Source organism: Pogona vitticeps, chromosome 6, assembly GCF_051106095.1.
Source record: "Pogona vitticeps strain Pit_001003342236 chromosome 6, PviZW2.1, whole genome shotgun sequence".
In the NCBI taxonomy this organism is placed as follows: Eukaryota; Metazoa; Chordata; class Lepidosauria; order Squamata; family Agamidae; genus Pogona; species Pogona vitticeps.
Genome location: NC_135788.1, coordinates 114,138,014 through 114,161,760, shown reverse-complemented (window position 1 = coordinate 114,161,760; position 23,747 = coordinate 114,138,014). Strand labels below are relative to the sequence as shown.

The window sequence follows — 23,747 nt, the reverse complement described above, 5'->3', positions numbered from 1 at the left end:
TGAAGACTGAAGATGCCTGGGGACTCAATTTGGGATCTTTGCCCATTGCGTGTGGCAGATCCAGCTGTTGCTCTTCAGGGACCAGTTTCCTTGATCCTAAGCAGTCTAAAAGTTATGCCCAAACTTAATTGTGCCACATCGCATGGGATGCTGCATTTTGCTGAGGGGAACAGCTGTTGGGCAACATAGCCTGGTCCATCAACACCATGAGGTTGCTTGTTGCTTGGGCAACTATCTGCCCCTCTCTCCACTAAGCCATGTGTCAATGCAGTATCATCCAAAGAGAGAGGATGGGTGAGTCTAGGAATCATCCCCAACGTCCTCTTCCACAAAGAAGGAGCTAAGACAATGCTGTGAAAACCAGTGGGCCCATCTACTTCCTTCCTTTTTTTGTCTTCTGGCTCATCTTCCAACATGAATGAGGGCATAAGGGTGTAATAACTGCTTTTGAGCCAGGAGTTACACATGAAAACCAGCATGCAAGCCTTTTCTGGAAGAGTGGCCCCACCAGGTTCATTATGCCTTCTGCCACTGCATTTTCATGGCCCATATCCATATCTTTAACAGCTGCATGATCTCTGGCATTTCTGGAAGTGGGGGGGGGGGGGAGGCTGATCACAAAGCAGGATTTTTCCAGGATGCAGTTCCTCCATTACTTTGGTGTAAAACAAAGTAATGGAAGAAAAACAAATGGCAAAAATGATCCAAAAATGCTAATTCATCAAGCCTTGCACACCAGCCTTGTGAGGTAGGACACCCAAAGAAGAGATATAGCAAACATAGCCCTTGTAGCTAAGAAACTTTCTTTAGACACTCAAACCCTTGTTTCCTCCAAGGATCACACTTACTTCGGTAAAATAGAAAAGATTTATTTTAAAAAGGGTAAAAAATTATAATACATAAGAAATACAAACGAGTTATAAACTGTTCTGTTAAATGCCAGGTTTTTAAGGATAAAGTAAGCTTCTGTCATTCCTATAAAACAATAAAAAGATTAATTAACTAACTAGAGTATAATGATTTTACTACTTAATTACCATGCTATTCTAAGTCACCATTGCTAAGTCGCCTAATCAATCAAAGAAGGCTGTAAAACCAATTTCCTCCTCCTCCTCTTTCTTCTCCAGCTCATACACACAAACAGTACCCCTTCCTATAACTTAAATCAAAGTCTCTGCTTCTAGATGGTGTCCAATCGGCATGCAGTCCTTTGTTCACAAGTCCACACCCAACTTGTAACTTTCTAGAGTCCAGTCTCCTGTTCCCAGGCTGGAGAGCAATTAGGATGGAATTCAATGTTGATCAGTCTTGAGATGTAGCTTTGACTCATCCCTGTCGAAAGTCACAACAATCAACTAGATCCCAGGCTGAGATCCTGAACACCTGTGGAACTCTGAAAAAGAAGTACTACAAAACCTACATCCTCGGAGGGTCTTTACTCACAGCCTTTGATGGAACGTTTTGAAGACGACACCTTCAACATCAAACAATTCCATGGGTTTTTCACCACTCTTCCCAAGTTTTAAATAAAAAATAATGACAAACTATCCCCATGTTTATTTCGGAGTCCTTTTGGATATAATTGTACATATTGACAGTGGTAATTTTCTAAATGAAGTATTTGTATGTGTTCTGTATGAAGAAAGATGTCAAATAAACCTTTTGGAAAGAATAATGCTTCCAACCTAAGGGAAGGTAGGAAGCTGTCTGTCTTTTGAAGGATTCAGAGCTCTTACTTGGAGAGTAAGTCAGAATGTCTTCTCCTCCTTGAATGGCTCTCTGGACCTACTGCAGTCCTTGGTGCCTTGGTTCCACCTGTTCCTAATTGCTACAGATAAATTTCAGTCTTTGAATGGCCTGATGCCTTTGGGTAATAATTAACTGGTTTGGGAAATCTTGGGAGAAATGCCAAAAGCCAGATTTCCTGAAAGGTTTTGAACAAGAGTTTCAAGAGAAACCTGAAAATCTAGTCATGAAACGGCTGCCTACCCACTCTTCTTCACTCAGAAACAGAAAATCTTCGCTGACCTAATTGTGGATACATGAATTGCCCTTTGTACCACCCTGAAGATGAGAAAGAGTCTCAGTCCTTCCAAAATTGTTTTCAGGAGGAGTGGGAGATATTGTAGCTGACACCATTGAAGTGGTTTCATTCCCTCCTCCTCTCAGCTGTTTGCCGCCATTGCCATCTAAGGGAAGACAGCTGAGGTAACTATAGTGACAGGCCCAATGCTTGAAAGGGTGACAAAAAAAGCAATGGTTTCCTTCCTGAGGGAATGCTCACCCCCCCCTCAGCACAACCCAATTTTAACCCTTCTTTGTTACCTCCACCTTCCACCACCCATTGAGGAACTGTCAGGGGCAAGGGGACAGGTTTTAACAAACACTCAGCCACAGACTTTGAAGCTGGGTGCCTAGCTGCAAGTACAACTATCTCAATAAATATTAGATCAGCATTACATTCTGAAAAAAAATCTATTTTTAATCTTTCATTTCTTATGGAAGTAGCAGTGGCCTAACTCACTGGTTCTTAACCTTGGCTTACTCAGGAGTTTTGGACTGCAACTCCCAGAAGCCTTCACCACCAACTGTGCTGGCTGGGGTTTCTGTGAGTTGCAGTTCAAAAACATCCAAGTAACAAAGGTTAAGAACCACTGGCCTAACTCACAAGCTTGGCACACTAACTCTAGACCTCTGTGTATCATATGAGGACTCAGAAACATGTACAGTCCTGATTCGGCCTATCTTTCTTTCATATTATGTTTACGGCCATGACCAAAAATAAAAAGTTGAGCATGGCTGCTCTAGACTTAGGACAATCCAGACAGATTATCAGCACCCTGTCTGTACTTCATCTAGAGCTGGAGAGTGGTAGAATCTGAATTGTGGGCACAAACACTGCATTTCTCACAAGGAGCCCAACTCCCTTGAATTTCTGGGAGAACAGGAGTAGATAGACATTTTAGAGAGATTTCATAAGTGGTTTCCCTAGCTTTTCTAGTAATTCCTATCCAAAACCTTGCCAGAATTTGGCCTTTCTCCCAGGATTTCCAAAGCTATTATAGGGATAATCCAAAAGATCTGAGGCAATGGGTAATAAAGACACAGACAGTTCAGGGACTGGCCTAAGAAATGAGCCAATTCTTTTAGGCCATACTAACTTGTAGAAGTTTTAAGTGTGTTCCCCTGTGCATGACCATGACATAAACATTTCCTAAATGTCATAGAGAAATGAAATGGATTTACGTTTCAAATTGATAGCTATCGGAGTCAAAGAATGGACAAATTGAGATGTAATCCCAAGAAAGACTCTGGAAAGCACATAACTACTTCAATTACTATAATGTCTCATTAATGTTGAGCAGTGCACATGTAAGCAGTACCTGTCTCTCCCTGACATATTCAAAATCATGTACATTCACTCTCCATATGAGACAAGAGTTTTAATGTCTGTTGCAATTGGTGATTGGTGTCTATGTGTTTTCTGGGGACTGCTAGGTTTACACAAATTCCTCTGCTATGGATATGAACAACATATAAAGTTTTGTTTGCTACGCCATAAACGCGTAGCTTGTGAGAACTCCTTAAGACTCCTTTTGCCTCTGTACTGTGGGGTGTTCTACTCACTGGTCAATAACAGATGAGTTTAATCACACTCTGCTTTTTGCTGTTGTTTCTAAATCTTCACTGTGGAATGAACCTTTAGTTAATTTCTCCACATCAGTCCCGCAAGCCAGCCGTTCAAGGGAACAGTAGACCATTCCAGCAGCAGAGAAGCAAAAGGGCCTCAGGGAACAGAGTGAGGATGGTTGGCCTGTGGTCCACAATCTGCAAGTTGTTGCCCCAGCATCTGGCTTCCCTTTGGGCTCAGGTGGAATGTGGGCATCTAGAAGGGGCCTGGGTATAGCAGAACACAATGGCTTTTTCCCAGAAGGCAGTCTCCCTCCTTTGCAGAAGTTTGGAGGCACTGTAGCGGAACATGGCACCTGCTGTGGAACAGCTGTAGATTATGGAGTTCGGAGTGCGCTTTAGCTGGTCTAAACCAGGCTCAGCCAGCCGAAAGCCAGCTTAGATTGGATTCTGGCTCAACTTGCTATCTCTGTCAGGATATCCTAAAACAATACAGTGGTGCCCCGCACAGTGACGATAATCCGTTCCGGAAAAATTGTCGCTATACTGATTCGTCGCTATGCGGAACAAAGAAGCCCATAGGAATGCATTGAAACCCCTTCAATGCGTTCCTATGGGGTTAAAACTCACCGTTATGCGAAAATCCTCCATGTGGCCACCATTTTCGCTGCCCGGTAAGCGAGGAATCCCGGCAAAAACACAGCGGGTGGCCATTTTATTTACCCGGTGGCCATTTTGGAACTGCTGATCAGCTGTTAGAAAAAACATCGCTATGCGAAATTTGCAAAGCGATGTTTTACCATTAGAAACATCGCAATGCGATTGCTTTTGCGATCGCAAAAAAGACATTGCTATGCGGATTCGTCGTTAAATGAAGCGCTCGTTATGCGGGGCACCACTGTATTATCTTAGACATCTGCTTGCTTAGAATATAAGCCACCTGTGATCAAGTAGACCCATAGAAACATCCAGAAGAGAGGAAGCTATTGTGAACAAAGGTCATATAACAGATAATTTTTATATATTTCTTCTCATTCCATTTTGTGTGTGTGTGTGTGTGTGGGAGATAATTTTCCATATTATCCATGGCATCTGCTAGGCTTTTGTGAACTTTTGACTTGAATTTCCCTTTGGTCCATCCAAATATCAGAAATGCTGGCAGAAATCTCAAAAGAACTGCCTGAAGCTTCTTGGGCAGAAGTTAAAAGTCCGAACGCTTATACACTTAATGTACAGTCTTCTGACAGAACAGACCAACTCAACAAACAGAACATCAGTTTCCTGTACTATTCCTGATCTGAGGTTCCTCTCTTCTGGTAAGTCCTGCAGGCTGCCGTCTCTTTCATACCTTTGTGACACAATATTACGTAAGTCATCACCTTTCTTGGTATATATGATCAACCACCAGTGAATCCAGAGTCTCACAAAAGCATACTGGAGAAAGGAATGTATGAGGACCTGTGGCTCTAGTAAAAAATGTTCTTGCTTGCTTTCAAAACTCTTCTGCCTTATACAAATCATACATTGCATCAATGGGGATGTGTGAACAGGAATTCCCAGAATTCAATGGAGGTTTCTGGGAGGAGGTGTCTGTAAATTACATGTGACAAATCCTTCCTGAAGGAGGTCTGTTTGTGGAGAAGCTATGCAAATTGGTGTGGGTTTCTTCAGAGCATGTATCAAAGCAAGAATTAAGATAAAGAAATGGATAAATAATTGATCTCTCCCTCCCTTCCTCCCTCCCTCTCTCTCTCTCTCTCTCTCTGTGTGTATGTGTGTGTGTTTCAGTCCCAAAGGATGGCCACATTGATACTTCCTTTCATTTTTTCCTTCCTCTCTCCCTCTCTTGCTTTTTTAAAGAGATGCTCGAACAACGATGAAGAAGCGATCCACTCTACTGTGGTCCTTGTCCACTGGTGATGAAGTGTCAAGCATCCAGTGGTTTTGAATCCTTTAAACAGGAGCAGTTGATTATCCAAAGACTGGAGCGCCTAAGAAGGATATCTACTGTCAAAACATCATGCAAACCACATGTTACAGACACTTACATGTCAATAGTTCTATTCATGCCCCAGATGATGTGCTAAAAGCCATCTGTCTTGATCCATTGGGGAGACCACATAGTGGTGAATGGATATCCAAGTTTCCAGTTAAACATATTATGTGCGGTGTAAGTTATCATCATATATGAGGTATTGGAGATGAAACAAAAATTTATTTATTTATTTATTTTATTTTATTTATAGCCCACCTATCTGGCCTAATAGACCACTCTAGGCGGCTTCCAGTATAGGATAAACGATAAAATAAAGCAAAAATTTTTTTACATAATCGTATTATAACACACACAGTACAAGGATAGAGTAGAAAATAAATAAAAGAAGAGTAAACAAAAATGTACTTTACTGTCAGAACGACTATCTTACTGAATTTAGAGGAACTGACAGTTCTCATGCTAACTGAACAAAGGCCATTTTGACTAATTTTACCATGCCTTAGTAGTGACCCTATAACTTCTGCAACTTTCATATGTAGAATCCTTATCCTGTGTTTTCTTTCCTGTATCTGTGACATAATATTCTCAGATAGGATCTTTTCCTCCACTCATGCTGGAGACTCGCCAGAGAATCGTCCAACCCCACACTTTACAGCTGCTTAATAAATATTCTGCTTTTTTTGTCCAGTATGTTCTCCAAGTGGCTGATATGCTCTTATCTGGGAAACTTGTATTAGCTTATGAACGTCTATCTGCCTAGATGGACACAATCCCCTGCATAGCCTTCACTGCTGAGCAAAGAGAGGAGATTCTCGAAGGCTTTCATGGCCGGGATCCGATGGTTGTTGTAGGTTTCCAAAAAACCTACAACAACCAAAGAGAGGAGAGTTGACAATCAAACATCTGGAATGGTCAGGGTTCAGATGCCATAAGATTGCTTGCTTGTCACTTCCTCAACTGTATAATCAAATCCCTATCCAGGAACTGCCCCCCAAAGTCTGTCCAACAAAGAAAAACAATGCAACAATCATCATCATGTCTTTTTCCCCCTTCTGGCTCTTCTTGGAAGAACAGGTGTGTATGTGTGGGCGGGTGGTTAACGGCTTCTTTTGAGCTGAAGCTGCTTTGTGACGCGCAAACCCTTTCATAGCAGGATGATGCCCACTGGCTCATTATGCCTTCCTCCCCCGCATGACTCATATCCATATCTTGAACTGCTGCATAATCCCTGGCATGTGTGTGGATGTAATTGATCATCTTTGGTTTTCTCAGGTTGCAACTCAAACATTGTATTCCCAGGGTTGAGATCCTTGATATTTCCCCACATGAGGAACCTTGATAGTGATTTGGATATTGCAGTTTAAGAATAATGCCAACTGGTGCAGGTGCAGAAGAGGGCAACAAGGATGATCGAGGGATCTGGAAACCAAGCTCTATGAGGAAAGGCTGAAAGAACTGGATCTATTTAGCCTTGAGAATGACCTCAGGAGCATTCGAACACTGGAGGAATTCAAGAGGAAATTAGACAATCACCTGGCGGATATTCTTTGATTTGGATTCCTGCATGGAGCAGGGGCTTGGACTCAATGGCCTTATAGGCTGCTACCAAATCAATGATTACCCATGATGGTGTTTTATTTAGAATCTGCTGTTTGTAGATTTATTCCTTTTAATATTTTTATGGTTCTACTTTATTTTAGTTCTATGCTTTAATTTATTTTTTTAATTAGCGTTTATGTTAATAAACCATTCTGAGCACAACCTAGGCGTAAAAAAGACTGGGAATAAATTCAAATATTATGACATTACTCAAGATAATAACATTATAGGCAATCATCAAGGTTTTGATGATCACCTATAAAGTCTCTCATGGTTTGGGACCCCATTACCTGTTGCAGTGTCTTTTCCGAAGGTCATCTACTCATACCACTAGGTCCACCCATGCACTCACTGGTCTTCTGGGTGGCCACTCCAGGGGAGGCAAAAAAAAAAAAAGATCTACTAGAACCAAGGCCTTCTTCGCAATGGCACCAACGCTATGGAATCAACTTCCAGTGGAGCTGCCCCTGGCTTCTTCCCCATCAACATTCAAAAGATGCCTGAAAACATTTCTTTTAGGAGGGGCCTCTTTTTTTGGATACCTGCCTTGATTTTTTCATATGCCTCTCTTTCACCTTATAAGTTACAATTTGCACATCTTATGTCACTGACTATGTGTGTTTATTTTACCTTGATGTTGTTTGTTTTATTTTGGTATAAACTGCCCAGAATAGTGCATGCATTACTGGGGTGGTATATAAGATGTATTGTTAGTTAGTTAGTTAGTTAGTTAGTTAGTTAGTTAGTTAGTTAGTTAGTTAGTTAGTTAGTTAGTTAGTTAGTTAGTTAGTTAGTTAGTTAGTTAGGTAGGTAGGTAGGTAGGTAGGTAGGTAGGTAGGTAGGCAGGCTTGGGCATGTCGTGAGAATGGCTGATAGTTGGATTCCAAAAGATCTCCTGTATGGAGAATCAGTGCAGGGAAATCACCCCAGAGGGAGACCACAGTTGCGATACAACGACATCTGCAAGCGGGATCTCAAGACCTGAGGAATGGACCTCAACAGATGGGAAACCTTGACGTCTGAGCGTTCATTCTGGAGGCAGGCGGTGCATCATGGCCTCTCCCAATTTGAAGAGACCCTTGTCCAGCAGGCCGAAGCAAAGATGCAGTCCCGAAAGCAGCAAAACCAGGGAGCTGGACAGGGGACAGATTGTATTTGTCTTCAGTGTGGAAGGGATGGTCACTCTCGAATTGGCCCTCTCAGCCACACTAGACGCTGTTCCAAGACCTCCATACAGAGCATGTTACCATAGTCTCTCGAGACTGAAGGATGCCTACTGAGTTAGTTAGTTATATACAGGAGAAGTTTGAAGAGACTATTACCCCCTTAATAGATAGAATCCCAGGACGTTCAGAGGGAAATAGGCTTGAGTTCCTTCTCTCGGATGTTGATATGCAGATCACCTGTCAAGTTGCGAAATTCTGTGTAGCAATACTTCAATTGCAGAAGTTAAATACCAATTAAATAGTAGCTGCCAGCTGTATGTATGCCAACGTGTATAATGTAATATAGAAAGTTAGAAATTTTAAGGATTTATAAGGTTTTATACTTATGTGGCGAGCCTCGTGAAGAGCTTCTTATGAAGAGCCTCGTGGCACAATGGTTAAACCGCTGTATTGCAGCCAAAACTGTGCTCACGACCTGGGGTTCAATCCCAGGTAGCAGCTCAAGGTTGACTCAGCCTTCTATCCTTCCGAGGTCGGTAAAATGAGTACCCGGCTTGCTAGGGGGGCAACTGCATAATTAACTTATAATCCGCCCAGAGAGTGCTTGAAGCACTATAGGGCGGTATATAAGCAGCACGCTTTATATAAGCAGCAAGCAGCTTTGCTATGTGACTGGTCTAAGGACCGTAAATAAATTATTCTAATTCTACAACAGTGGTTGGAGAGTCACTTCTAGTTTTGGTTTTTATGGATGTGGGAAGTTTAGGGCTTTCAGAGTCCCCGTCACTTGTTATATATATGCATAATAAAGGAAAGCCATTATTATTATTATTATTTTGTCACTGGCCATACTTTGGCCATCTTAAGAGCTTGGGATTTTGGTCAAGTATATATCAAAAACTTCTCCTTTTGACAGGTGATAGGAACAGAGAGGCAGTGAGTATTGAACTGTAGCTTGCAAGATTCATGGTTCGAGGCGTCACATAAGTTAAATTCAGAGTCATATCCTAAAACAGCACTTCTATCAATACTAGAGATTGGGCATGAACTTCTATCAATACAAAGAGATGGTTTGGCGGTTCGTGCTGGTTTGTGTTTTCTTTTGGTGAATAAGTGTTCATCACTTCACAGCCCCACCTCTTCTGATAGGTGCCCACTCAAAGGCCGCACCCTGGATTCCCTGTCCTGCCTCCTCCAGGCATTGTCTCTGAGTGGGTGCCCACCGGAGGAGGTGGGGCTGGATAGTACCAAACATCTATTCAGCCCAAAACCAAACTGGTTCGTGCCCATCTCTAACCGATACCTGACAAGACACAACACAATTGGTCAACTAAAGAATTAATTTCAAATGTAATAACAAAGTCAAGATTAATGATAGCTAGGAACTGGTAAAAAAAGTATGATTTTCACTTAAATGACTGGTATAAAGAGGTCTGGAATATACGTAGAGACTGATGATAAATTAATGTGCAACATCAAAATAAAAAGGGGGAAATGTCAGATAAAAATAGTTTTATAGATATTTGGGGAGCATTTTTTGATTTTGTATTAAGAAAGGGAAAGGGATGCGTATCTTGGGGGCCCACGAAGGGAGGAAGAATGGTTATATCTCCAAATGTTCCTCAGTTGATGGGGAGAGCATGGTCTGTAGACTTGTTTTTGATGTTTTGTGTTGTTAGTGTCCCCCCCCCCCCGGTAGATTTGTATGCTTTTAAAATGTTTGTTATGACATTTTTTAAAAGATTAAGCAAACTTTGACTTTCCCCCTTCATTCAATGACTGTGGGAGGTCTTGTTTGTAAGTTTTCTCTGCTGCTGAGTAGTCAATTTCACAATATTAGATAATGATTTACCCAACACATCACCGTCTGTGGTAAACAAAGACAGCTGGAATTTAGGTCATGGCTTCCCGAGACGCACTGAAGGAAATGTTCATGTGAGCCATAGAATAACATGGGAAAGAATTGCACACCTTCATGAGCTCATGCACAGGGTTTGGGATAGAGGGAGGAACTGAGAAAGAAGATGATGCACGGCTGAGCATTTCTCAGAATTCAGAGTCAATGTGCAACTGGTCATCAAATGTACATATCTTTTTCTTCATTTGCATAGCATGTTTGGACATTCAAGTGTTTTGCATTTCCTAAATCCTGTCATCAATTTTTTTTTGCATAATTGCAGAGGGAAACCATGGCAAGATCTGCTTGGCTTTTGGCTATATAAGGCACAAGTGGCCAATGGTTAGTTAGACAGATCCTACTTGAAGAAGACTGTCGGAAGAAGCCTGTGGGAGCCATCGTCTGCATTGTATCAGGTGAGAATGCCTAGCTATGCTTGAAGAAGCAGCAAATCAAATAATAACTAATACTCATGTGCTGTAAAGTCAATTCTGACTCATGGAGACCCTTTTCAGGACTTTCTAGATGGACTATACTCAGAAGTAGCTTCGGTGACCCTGTCCAACCATCTCGTCTTCTGTTCTGCCCTTCTCCTCTTGCCTTCACACTTTCCGAAGATCAGGGTATTTTCCAGGGAGTTTTCTCTTCTCCTGAGATGGCCAAAGTCTTGGAGCCTCAGCTTCAGGATCTGTCCTTCCAGTGAGAACTCTGCTGTCACCATCTGGAATGATCATGGAGCCCAAGAAAGTGAAATCTGTCACTGCCTCCATATCTTCCCCTTCTATTTGCCAGGAGGTGATGGGACCAGTGGCCATGATCTTGGTTTTTTTTTATGTTGAGCTTCAGACTGTTTTTTGCACCCTCCTCTTTCACCCTCATTACACGGTTCCTTAATTCCTCACTTTCTGCCATCAGAGAAGTATCATCTGCATATCGGAGGTTGTTGATATTTCTTCCTGCAGTCTTAATTCCAGCTTGGGATTCCTCCAGTCCAGCCTTCCGCATGATGTATTCTACATATAAGTTAAATAAGCAGGGGGACAACATACAGCCTTGTCATACTCCTTTCTCAATTTTGAATCAATCAGTTGTTCTATATCCCGTTCTAACTGTTGCTTCCTGTCCCACATATAGGTTTCTCAGGAGATAGATAAGGTGGTCGGGCACTCCCATTTCTTTAAGTACTTGTCATAGTTTGCTGTGGTCCACACAGTGAAAGGCTTTTGCATAGTCAATGAAGCAGAAGTAGATGTTTTTCTGAAACTCTCCGGCTCTCTCTATGATCCAGAACATGTTAGTAATTTGGTCTCTAGTTCCTCTGCACCTGCGAAATCCAGCTTGTACTTCTGGGAGTTCTTGGTCCACATACTGCTGAAGCCTACCTTAGAGGATTTTGAGCATAACCTTGCTAGCGTGTGAAATGAGTGCAATTGTCCGGTAGTTGGAGCATTCTTTGGCACTGCCCTTCTTTGGGATTGGGATGTAGACTGATCTTTTCCAGTCCTGTGGTCACTGTTGGATTTTCCAAACTTGCTGGCATATTTACTGTAGCTCCTTAACAGCATCATCTTTTAAGATTTTTAATAGTTCAACTGGAATGCCATCACCTCCACTGGCCTTGCTGTTAGCCATGCTTTCTAAGGCCCACTTGACTTAACTGTCCAGGATGTCTGGCTCAAGGTCAGCATCCACACTATCTGGGTTGTCTGGGATATCCAAATCTTTCTGGTATAGTTCCTCTGTGTATTCTTGCCACCTCTTCTTGATGTCTTCTGCTTCTGGGAGGTCCCTCCCATTTTTGTCCTTTATCATGTCCATCTTTGCACAAAATGTTCCTTTAATATCTCCAGTTTTCCTGAACAGATCTCTGGTTTTTCCTTTTCTATTATTTTCCGCTATTTCTTTGCATTGTTCATTTAAGAAGGCCCTCTTGTCTCTCCTTGCTATTTTTTTTTTGGAAGTCTGCATTCAATTTTCTGTAACTTTCCCTATCTCCCTTGCATTTTCCCTTCTTTTCTCTGCTATTTGTAAGGCCTCGTTGGACAGCCACTTTGCTTTCTTGCGACTAGTAGAAGAGTTTGAATAAGACTGCCCTATCCCCAGGGGGATTGTGTTTTATTAACCTTACAAGTTCACAGATAGTTGACAGTATACAGATAGCTGACAGAGTTCAGATAGGACAATAGTTACATAATGCCATTAGGATTGGCCAAAAGAAAGGCTTTGAAGTTAGCTCCCTATCACTATGAGAAAGAGGAAGAATGGGTAACACGCCTCCTCTCAGAAGCAGCTGTGACATCATCCAGGAGAATTTGCACTACACTGAAGAATCAGCCAACAGCTTAGCAACTTTGGGGAGAGGTGTTCCCCCACAGTGCCCAAGTAGTCCTATTGTCAGGAGATGTTCCCCCATGATATCACCCAACTTATAGAATAGTGCCAGACTCCCACACCACAAATCCATTCCCACTCCCCCCCTGTTGTATGTAGATCCTATAGAATTCTCTGTTAACTATTCCCTGGTCACATGTGCTGTATCCCAACCCCTGATTCCGGAATACAGAAGGTACAAAAACCCCTGCCACCATTCTTTAGGGTGGCCAGTCTACCTCTTGCTTGGGAGAGGCTGCCGCGTCAGGCTACGAGTTCTTTATCTGATATATCGAATAAACAAAAGCCTTTTTGAATTCTCTCTCGAGTCAAGATTTCTTGGCAATTGATTTTGACTTGGAAAGTTGAGGGTCTAGCCCGAACTCAACAGTTTCTCAGTTGGATTGCAACCTGCCTTCTCATTTGAATAGGGCACGAGTCAATGGAGAGGGTTTCCCTCCTGAACCGGAGTTAATCTGACTTATTTCTCCATTGCTCCTATGGGACCTACTCCCTAGATATGAATGGAAATAAATTCAGGTGTGTTGAAAATACATGCTTTGCATTGTGGCAACATCACCCTTAGACACACGGTATGTCAGCTGAAAACTTTCAAAGCATCTGGTTCCTCTTCCCTATTTTTTTCCTTACCATATATAACATTTGCTCCAGTCTAGATTTCTCACTCTTTAATAAGAAAAGTGGTGTGTGTGTGTGTGTGGGGGGGAAGGAATGAGAAAACAGTGAAGGGATGTAGCTCCAAATTAAAAATGGTGCTCTCTGGACCTCTGCAGGAAGTGATAATAGAATGATAGAATAATTCAGTTGGATGAGTCTTATAAGGTCATTGAGTCCAACCCTCTGCCCCATGCTGCTGGAATCATGATCAAGATAGATAAGTAAGACAGGTTTGATTGCATAATTAAAGGTTTGCTTGAATGTATCTTTACAGATTTACTGTGACAGGGTCACAAGAATTATTAATCGGGGAAAGTCCCCCTCCCCCTTAGAAGGATTACGCAGTCTTTGAAAATCCACCCACCAATTTTGAGCCGACTGTTCCATTTCTCACACCGTATGTCTTGTGAGTTATTGGTCCCATAAATGAGATCAAAAACCATGAAACAGGAAAATCCAGGCTCCCTTCATCCCCGTTCGGAGCTAACTGCTTGAGTCAACACAGTTCCCGGGACATGAACTCTTGGCAGCCTGCATTTAAAGTCTGTTTTGATTTTAGTATATGTGCTGCCGAAGAAAGAAACCACTTAATACCGCATCTTTACTGTTTAATGACTCAATTTTGGTAACGTAAGCCAAATTAATTATCTATAGGGAAACCGTTCTGTTCAAAGGACTAGAAAGGCCAATTATTAAACAACATAAGTTTATTTAAGTGAACAAAGAAAACATTTCTCTACAGTTTCATTTCTAAGCAACAGCATAACAGTTCAGCACCTTCTATAAAAATTAACTATTAAACAAAACAAAATCTAAACTATAAACTAAGGTAAACAAACGATATTCTTACGCAGTCCATATTGTTGAATTAGGTTCCTTCACTTGGATCAAAGAGATGCAACGCCATGTTTTCAGATACCCAAAACTCTCTTCTCCCTCCCCAGTTACTTTTTCCAACCTCTTGTAAATTTCTCCAACCTGCCCCCTCCTGACATACTCAACCAATCACGAAGGCAAGAATTAGCATAGGGCACGCCTTACTTTCCCACCAACACCAAAGAATTGTTTATCATTCAGGTTAGAGATATTTTGACTCTGCCGTGTTTTCCTCTCCAGCTGCAGCAATAAGAAAAGCTGAAAATAACTACTAGTAATTTTCCAGAACTTAGCCTGTGTCAGACTCAAAATGGATTCCTCTATGGTTAAGACATGACTACATAACCCATCTCTAATTAGAAAAATACACTTCATCACATGTCTGGTTAAGTGGATGAGTCCACAAAAGCTCACATTAATATATAACAGTCTTTCAGGTGCCACATGGTTTTGACTTGTTTTGTTTCTTTGGATTTTGCCGAATAATCGTGAGGTGATTCTTTGACGTGAAATGTGAAGCTGTGGTGTGAGCATGAATTGATGATCACTTCACATAGTTTTGAGAAAGCTAGCTCCCTCTGGTGATCAATGTCAGCCTTTACATATCCCTTTTCTCTTTTTCCTTGCAGGAGATTTTTTTAGCCCAGGAAATCTGAGAATGGCTTTCCAAGGATCCGGCCCTGTTCTCTTCGTGCTCCTGGCCACTGTATTCATCCTTGGGGCCTATGCCGCTGACTACCAAACCTTCCTACGACAACACTACGATAATCCCAAAAGCAATGTCGGCAAGCGTTATTGTAACACCATGATGCAGAGACGCGGGATGACCAAACCTCAGTGCAAGGCAGTGAATTCCTTCGTCCATGCCTCCAAGAAACAAATCATCGATGTGTGTGGTGCTGGAGGGGAACCTCATGGCAATAACTTGCGACGTAGTCGTAAGCAATTCTCGGTCACAACCTGCAAACTCACAGGGGGTTCACCACGTCCACCTTGTAACTACAGAGAGAACTCGTCACAGAGGTTCATCATCATTGCTTGTAGAGGCGGGAAGCCTGTTCATTATGATGAAGGCCAGATCTGAAGAACGATGCCATTTTCCTTGCTGCTCCTCTGAAGATTTTTTTTTCTGAATTGTAATAATGAAATTCCTGCTTTCTCTTCTTTTGATTTACTGCTCTTTCCTGTACTTTCCTTGCATTGATTTTGCCATTTCAGACTTTAACAGCCCAACAAGCTATCAGCTTGTATTCACCCAATCCCAGCTGAATGTAAGTCCATACTGTGCAAACAATAAATATATTGCAGACACTTCAGCTGAGTGATGTTTCATTTCATAACTTTATTTCATCATTATCCAGGAGTGGGAAGCATGAACCTATCCGAGATGGTCTTCCATGTTATCCCATCCCTGAAGCAAACTTATACTCAAATGATGTTATTGTAATGTGCCATCAAGTCAGAACTGATTTATAGTTACCCTAATAGGGCTTTCAAGTTAATTGAGATATTTTAGGAGTGATCTTACCAAATTTCACTCCCCCAGTGAGTTTCCGTGGCTGAGCAGAGATTTGAACCCTGGTCTCCAGAGTTCTAGTCCATCACTCTGTCCACTACATCACACTGGTTTCCCCTCAATATTAAAATACAGAAGTGAAAAAGACAGCAATGTTGTGTGAGATTTCAGAAAAACCTTGTTCAGAATCTCTGAAGAGATTTCTAGTAGACTAGATATGTACAATAATAGAATAGTGAAGTTGGAAGGAGCCAATAAGGCTATCAAATCCAACCCCCTGCTCGATGCAGGAATACAAATCAAAGGATATCTGCCAGGTGGTTATCTACATTTCTCTTGAATGCTTCCAGTGTTGGAGGACTCACCAACTCCCGAGGTAATGGGTTCCATTGTCTTACTGCTCTAACAGTTAGGAGGTTTTTCTTGATATTCAATTGAAATCTGACTTCCTATAACTTGAGTCCATTGATGCATGCCCTGCATTCTGGAATGATTGGAACAGATCCTGCCCCTCCTCTGTATGACTGCCTTTCAAGTCTTTGAAAATTGTTATCATATCACCCCTCAGTCTTCTTTTCTCAAGGCTGAACATGCCCATTTCTTTCAGACTTTTCTCACAGGGCTTGGTTTCCAGCCCCCTGATCATCCTTGTTGCCCTCCTCTGAACTTGATCCAATTTGTCAGCATTCTTCTTTGTGTGTGGTATCCAGAATGGGCCACAGTACTAACTAGGTGAGGACTAACCAGTGCTGAATAGAGGGAAATTAGCACCTTGCAAGATTTGGAGACTATACTTCTGTTAATGCAGCCTAAAATCGCTTTTTTTTTGGGGGGGGGAGTCGCATCATCATTAATAAACATGTTTAAGAGCACCAGATCCAATACTGAGCCTTGTTACCTCCTCCCAATTGGAGAAGGAGTTATTAATCATCACCCTCTGAGTACAATTATGTAGCCAATTGTGTATCTACCCAACATTTGATCTATCCAGCTCACATCTAGTTAGCTTGCTAATCAGGATATCATGGGACACTTTGTCAAAAGCTTTGCTGAAGTCAAGATATGCCATGTCTACAGCATTTCTTCTGTCTATCAGGGAGGTGACCTGATGAAAAATAAGATCAGTTTTTTATTTTAGATTTTAGATTTGTAGAAAAAAGGCATGTTGCTTATATTCTGCCCCATGGTGCTTAAAGTACTCTCTGGGTGGTTTACAGGTTAATTATGCAGGCTACAAATTGCCCCTTTACCAACCTTAGAAGGGCAGAAGGCTCTTTTATCTATCTATCTATCTATCTATCTATCTATCTATCTATCTATCTATCTATCTATCTATCTATCTATCTATCTATCTATCTATCTATCTATCTATCTATCTATCTATCTATCTATCTATCTATCTATCTATCTATCTATCTTTCAGCTTTTACCCTGCCCATCTAGATTCAATGAATCTACTCTGGTCGGCTTACATTCCAATTCCAAAATTTAAAATACACACTATCAAATGACACAGAGATAAGAAAATCCAAGATGGTAAGACATAGGGAATTAAGAAATGGAAGAGGGGAAGGCCTGCCCGAAGAACCAAGTCTTCAGCTTGCTCTTAAAAATTCCCAGCGAGGGTGCCAGGCGGATCTCAAGGTGCAAGATGTTCTAGAGCAGTGGTTTCCAACCTTGGGCCTCCAGATGTTCTTGGACTTCAACTCCCAGAAATCCTGGCCAGCAGAGGTGGTGGTGAAGGCTTCTGGGAGCTGTAGTCTAAGAACATCTGGAGGGCCAAGGTTGGACACCACTGTTCTAGAGGCAAGGGGCCACTGCTGAGAAGGCCCGGTTTCTAGTTCTCTCCTTCCAGGCCTCTCTTGGGGTCAAGCCCCTCAGCAGTGACATGAGTACAGCTAGGTGGGAGCAGGTGCTCTGCAGGTATTGAGATCCTAAACTGTTTTAGGGATTTATATGTAAGCATTAATACCTTGAAGCCAATGTGGAAAAGAATGGGGAACCAGTGTAAGGCTGCCAGACTGGGGGAAATGTGATTCTATTTTTTCACCCCAGTTAATAGTCTGGCAGAAGTGTTCTGGACCATTTGTAATTTCTGCATCAATCTCAAGGGCAGCCCCACATAGAACGCATTACAGTAGTCTAATCTCGAGATTACGAGTGCATGGACCGGAGTAGAGAGCACCCGAACATCAAGATAGGAACACAGATGGGCAATCCGCCAAAGATGAAGAAGGCAGTGTGGACCACAGACACTACCTGGGACTCCATGATAAGTGCTGGGTCAAGATGGACCTCCAGGTGGCGGAGCACACTCTTTGTGGTGAGAGTCGTCTCTCAAAAAAGAGAGGGAGCTTCCCAAACCACTGATAGGAGAGGTGCCCACCCTCAAGGCAACCAATGCCTTTTCCATACCGTGAGGCAGCCTGAAGCCCGACTGGAGTGGATCCGGGGCATTGGTTTCATCCAGGAGAGCTTGAAGCTGATCGGCCACAAACCTCTCTACAACCTTGCTAAGGAAGGAAACATTGGAGACGGACCTATAATTGCCAATATTGTCCATCACCAAGCCCGGTTTCTTCCTAATGGGCTTAATGAGTTTTTCCTTGAGAGCAAGGGGGACCCTGCCCTACTGGAGAGACCCATTTATTATAGCAGTGGCCCATTCGGTTGTTACGGGCCTGGCCGCTTTGATTAGCCAGGCTGGGCAAGGATCAAGGGAGGAGGTGGTGACAGCATGGTGTCGATCAATTGCCTTGTCAACCTCAGGTGACATCACCGGCTGAAAGTGAGTAATTCTCACCAGACAAGACAGGCTGGATGTCTCGGCTCCATCTACTGGTTTCAAATAGGGGGTTAGGTCCCGGCGGATGGCCTCCACTTTAGCTTTAAAAAATGCTGCAAATTGGTCAGGTGAGATACTAGGCGAGGGGGGAGGCCAATCACTATGACCCAATCCAGATAGATCTCGTACTATGAGGAATAATTCCGCCTGCTGGTTGGAAGCTTCGCTTATCCGGACTGTGAAGTAAGCTTTCTTTGCAGCCTTTATCTTAGAAAGGTAAAGGTTAGAAGCGATCCTAACAGCTTTTAAGTTATTTTCCATCAGGTTCCGCCTCCAAATGCTCTCCTGTTCTGCTTCATAGCTCTCAGCTGCTGGTTAAACCAGGGCGCTGGTTGAGCTCTGCAAGGGAGAGGATATTTAGCAGCAATTGGGTCTATAGCCCTGGTGGTGGCAGCAGACCAGCCGTCAACGAGTGCCTTGACAGGAATGCCAGCCAGTTCAATCGGTATCCCTCGCATGGAATCCTGGAATCTTATAGGATCCAGTAGCCTGCGAGGTTACTATAATACCAAACAATGTGTTTATAATTGTGATGGACTGTGCCTGGTTTTTCTGAATAATAACAATGTGCCATCCAATCTATTGCAACTTCTGATGATCCTTCTCAAAGATTAGCTATTAAGATCTCAGAATTGGTTTAGTCTTCCCTTTTTTCTTGGGTTGCTCTGAGACCAGGTAGCTTGCCCAAAGCTACGGAGGCTGGCTTTTCTTCCAGAAGGTAGACTGGGAAATCATACAGCTGACCTCATCTGACTCAGTAAACGCTTCCGCCGACTTGTCAGCAAAGTATTACATGCCAAAATGGGCTTATTCCATGCGACCCACCCAATGGTCTTTGAAGGAGGGCCCCCATGCTGTGATTCAAATAAAAATCTATGATGGCACTGAGCCAGAGGGCTCTCACTAAACAGATCCATGTGTGGTAGGGATCATAACAGCATGATAATGGATAATTTCCCACCGATTAAAAGTGATTTAGGATTGCATGCGACTCACACACAATGCAATGGCACTGCCTGCACCCCGATTAAAGGAAGCTTTTAAAGAAGTAATGATCATCAATGCATACTCAAAGCTGTAGAACAGGATTGCAGTCACAGAATTGGTCACCAATTACTGTGGGAGTTTTCACTTACCTCAAAAACTGAATGAGGTTTCTTAAGCTTGCTTCTGGTTCTTAAGACTTTAATGGCACTCCCTATGCATCCTACATAGTGCTATTGGTAATCTTAGATGGGCTTTCTATAGTCCTGATTTTTATTTTTATTTCTTTTGTTACACTCCTGTGCACTCATATGCCAAGCAATGATATCTCCACCTCAATTCCCATTTCCTTGGTTGCTCAGAATTGTGAAAACCTTTCTTGCTGGGCATAAGATTTCTCTAACTTGCAACATAAGTTGTTTGTCTAACCACAGGTCCAGGAACTGGATGTATGCTAACATCCAAACTGCCAGTGGCTTTCAATAATGACACAATTTCAGCTAGAGACTGACGAGAATGTCATTGCAATAAGCTTTCAAATAAGAATTTACGGATGTTTACAGCTGTCTTCACTTCCAGAGCGGAAACCATTTGGAATTTAAAACAAAACAAATATAGAAGGGGGGAAAAAGTGAAATTGGAAAATCCATTCACCTGCTGAGAGCATTCGGAAGTCTTAATTCATCCATTCTTGGTCTCAATGCCTCACTATTCAGCAATGTTTGGCCTCCTGAACTAGGGTAGCCATTTTTTGATTTTATGTACAGTGGTGCCTCGCTAGACAGTTACCCCGCATGACAGTTTTTTCACTAGACATTGACTTTTTGTGATCGCTATAGCGATTCGCGAAACAGTGATTCCTATGGGGGAATTTCGCTGGACAATGTTTGGTCCCTGCTTCGCAAACCAATTTTCGCTAGACAACGATTTCGACAGCTCCCTCCACACTCGCAAAACAGGTGTTTTCGGGACCTAAGCTTTGCAAGACAGCTATTTAAACAGCTGATTGGCGGTTTGCAGAACTGCTTTCCTATGACCGATCTTCACTAGACAACGACGGTTCTTCCCCATTGGAACGCATTAAACAGGTTTCAATGCATTCCAATAGGGAAATGCCTTTCGCTAGACAATGATTTCACTAAACAGCTATTTCAGTGGAATAGATTATCATCGTCTAGCGAGGCACCACTGTACTTGGAATAATGTTCATAGTACTGGAGATCATAAACAAAGACTTTGGAAACTATAAGATGCCTGCAGGTGTCATCTGATAAAAGAGACACTATGGCTGTTGAGAATACATTCAAAAGAGATACTCTTTGCACATGCTCAGAATTCTTAATTACTTGAGAATCCTATAGTATAGGCAAATTCCAAGTTTAAGTTTATTGTATTAGCTAAAAGCCATCACAATTGATTGAGATACAACTATGATCAAATAAGATGATAAGAGGCCTATCCACAGGAAGATTTTAAAAAAGGGGGGGAGAAAATCAGGGGGACACATATGGTTTCCCCTTCGTATCTACGAGTCCCCCACACAATTGATTGTGATGGCTTTGAGGAAAATACTGCAGATATTTCTGGCCGCTTTTGCAAACAGCACTGTTCTGGATTTTACATAAGGGTCACAGTCCAAAAATAACCTGCCCACCTTTGTTAGGAGCCTCTTGGCGCAGTGGTTAACCGCTGTACTGCAGCCAAAACTGTGCTCACGACCTGGGGTTCAATCCCAGGTAGCAGCTCAAGGTTGACTCAGCCTTCTATCCTTCCAAGGTCGGTGAAATGAGTACCCAGCTCGCGGGGGGGGGGGCAATGTGTAGCCTGCATAATTAACTTGTAAACCGCCCAGAGAGTGCTTGATGCGCTATGGGGCAGTATATAAGCAGTACGCTTTGTTTTTGCTTTGCTTTATCTGAGGGCTTTCCTCCTGTAGGGCAACCAAGATGTTTCCCAGGAATTTTTATATAGAATTTTGATAGAGTTGACAGTTGAGTAAATAGTGGACAACATCCTTTATCTTACCTGCTCCGCATATACACAACCTTAGATGCTTAGGGACATTCATGGACCTGCTGTCTAAGACAGCAGTTGGCATGGTTTTAAAATGAAGTTCTGTGAATGCGGTTCTCAGGGAGGCAAAAGTAAGTATATGTTAGTATTGCGCCCTTGAGTGGTTTGTTTTCAGCAGATGGTACACGTGAAAGAAATTTGAAGAGTCTATTAAGGCTAAGTCTTGATCATTATCCAATTTATAGATCCAGTCCCTCAACGTTCTTTTAACCCCAGAAAAAAGCAAAAATGTCTGTGGAGAGGGATTTAGATTTCAGTAAGGTTTGAACTGAAGTTGCCCGGCCACAACTCTTCAATTGCGCTTTCATTTCAGTAGACAGTGATTGGACATATCCACCACCCTCTTATAGTAGGAGAATATAGCTAGAACTGCCCTGGCTTTAATGGACACCACTATAGCCTAGACATCTCTTTCCAGTTATGATAAAGCATCTGCTAAGAAGGAAACTGATGTCTTTCCCCTGAGATTCTGGATGTTTTCTCTCTGAAAGTTGCCTTAGGGCCTTCCCCACCCTTAGATTTCCTCAGCACTACACCTCCATATGTATGGCATTACAAATCCCGTCACACCAGCCTGCAGCTCTGAGCAGCTGGGAATGATGAAATATGTAGTCTACAGAGGTCCCCAACTCCCGGTCTGCAACCCGGTGCAGGTCCATGGCCTGAGTTGGACCGGGCTGCAGAGGCAGACCTCCTCCCACCCCCACACAGCCAGTTTGGGTCTGTGCGCAACCACGCCCACGCGAGTGCTCCACTGCCCTTTGCATATGCGCATGAGCGAACGCACACCCGTACGAGCACCCCCTGCTCCTTTGCGAATGCGCACAAGAGTGCACACAGCCCTTCGTGCATGCACTAGCACGCAAGGGGGTGCCCCGCCTTCCCCAGCCAGTCTGCAGGGCTAAAAAGGTTGGGGACCGCTGGTCTAGCACTTAGAAAGATTCAGAGACATTAGGAAAAAAAATTACAAGAAGATTGTGTCATCTTGTGTCATCCGTGTGGTTTCCTGTTCTGCTTTTTCCTCATTCCATGCATTATCCATCCCATAACTGTATGTTCAAGGAAGGGGGTGAGCTTCTTTGCCTCTCTTCTATAAATACTTTTCTCTTCTATAAATACTTTTCTCTCTTCTATAAATATTCTCTATACTTTTCCTCTATCCCTGGAAAAGTATTTATACATGAAGGTGATTTGCTTAGGATGGAAGGGATCTAAGAAAGATTTCTCCCTCCACCTGAACTTTGAATCTATCACCTTTTCAAAACAGATTGGCATAAATTGCAGGAAATAGCAATTTTTGAGTCTCTCTCTCTCTCTCTTTGCTGCTATACTTAGTTGGCTCTAGAGTTATTTACAATGAAAGAAGTCTAGAGAAGAGACAATAAATATAAAGTGAGGATTACTGGGCTTCTTTTCAAATTCTTTGTAAAAGCTCCTCTTCTGTGAATTGTAATGGATTAAAACTGTTGTTGTACACAATAGGGTGCAGTGGATAGAGCAGTGGACTCAGACTTAGGAGATGTTAGTTCAATTCCTTCACTCTGTCATGGAAATGTACTGGCAGTGGGATTGGAACTGGCAAATAATTCTTTAAAACCCTATATTGGTCGCTATATAACGGTGTCATATAACAACAACAGAACAGACATTCCTTTACCTTCCTTTTACCTCCTTTCCATCCTTACCCCCATCACCGTGGGTGACGGGGCAAAATGGAGCAAAGTGAAATCCACCCTTGAATATCCTGGGTGATGGTCTCTCTTCCATCAGGCAGACACAGTTGAAATCTAAAAAGGAATAATGAGTGGAGGTGTTGCCTCAAAACTTGCCAACCACACAATAATAGGATTGCAACTTCATCTCATTTTTTAAAAAATTCTTACTTCCCATCCTCTATTTCTTTTTGCAAAACCTTGCCTGTTAATGGTGGCTGGATAGCTTGGTCAGGTGGAGCATCCTGTAGTCAGGTGTTCATTTCCCGCTGTGCCTCGCAGGAGATGAGGCAGCCCATGTAGCCACGAGCAAGCTACACAATCATACACAATCACAGACGAAGCTCAATAGAAGGACCTGGTAAAGCACGTCTGAGTAGTTTATACCTTGGATATCCTAAGAAA

The 23,747-nt window shown here is 42.6% G+C and overlaps 1 long non-coding RNA gene across 1 annotated transcript; it reads left to right on the top strand.

Annotated features, from left to right (window-relative positions):
• Nucleotides 1-2,944: 2,944 nt before the first annotated feature.
• On the top strand, nt 2,945-15,528 carry LOC144583425 (uncharacterized). Its single transcript, XR_013537182.1, has 3 exons — nt 2,945-10,474; nt 10,572-10,704; nt 14,842-15,528. It is a non-coding gene; the product is annotated as an uncharacterized LOC144583425 (long non-coding RNA).
• The last annotated feature ends 8,219 nt before the right edge of the window (nt 15,529-23,747 follow it).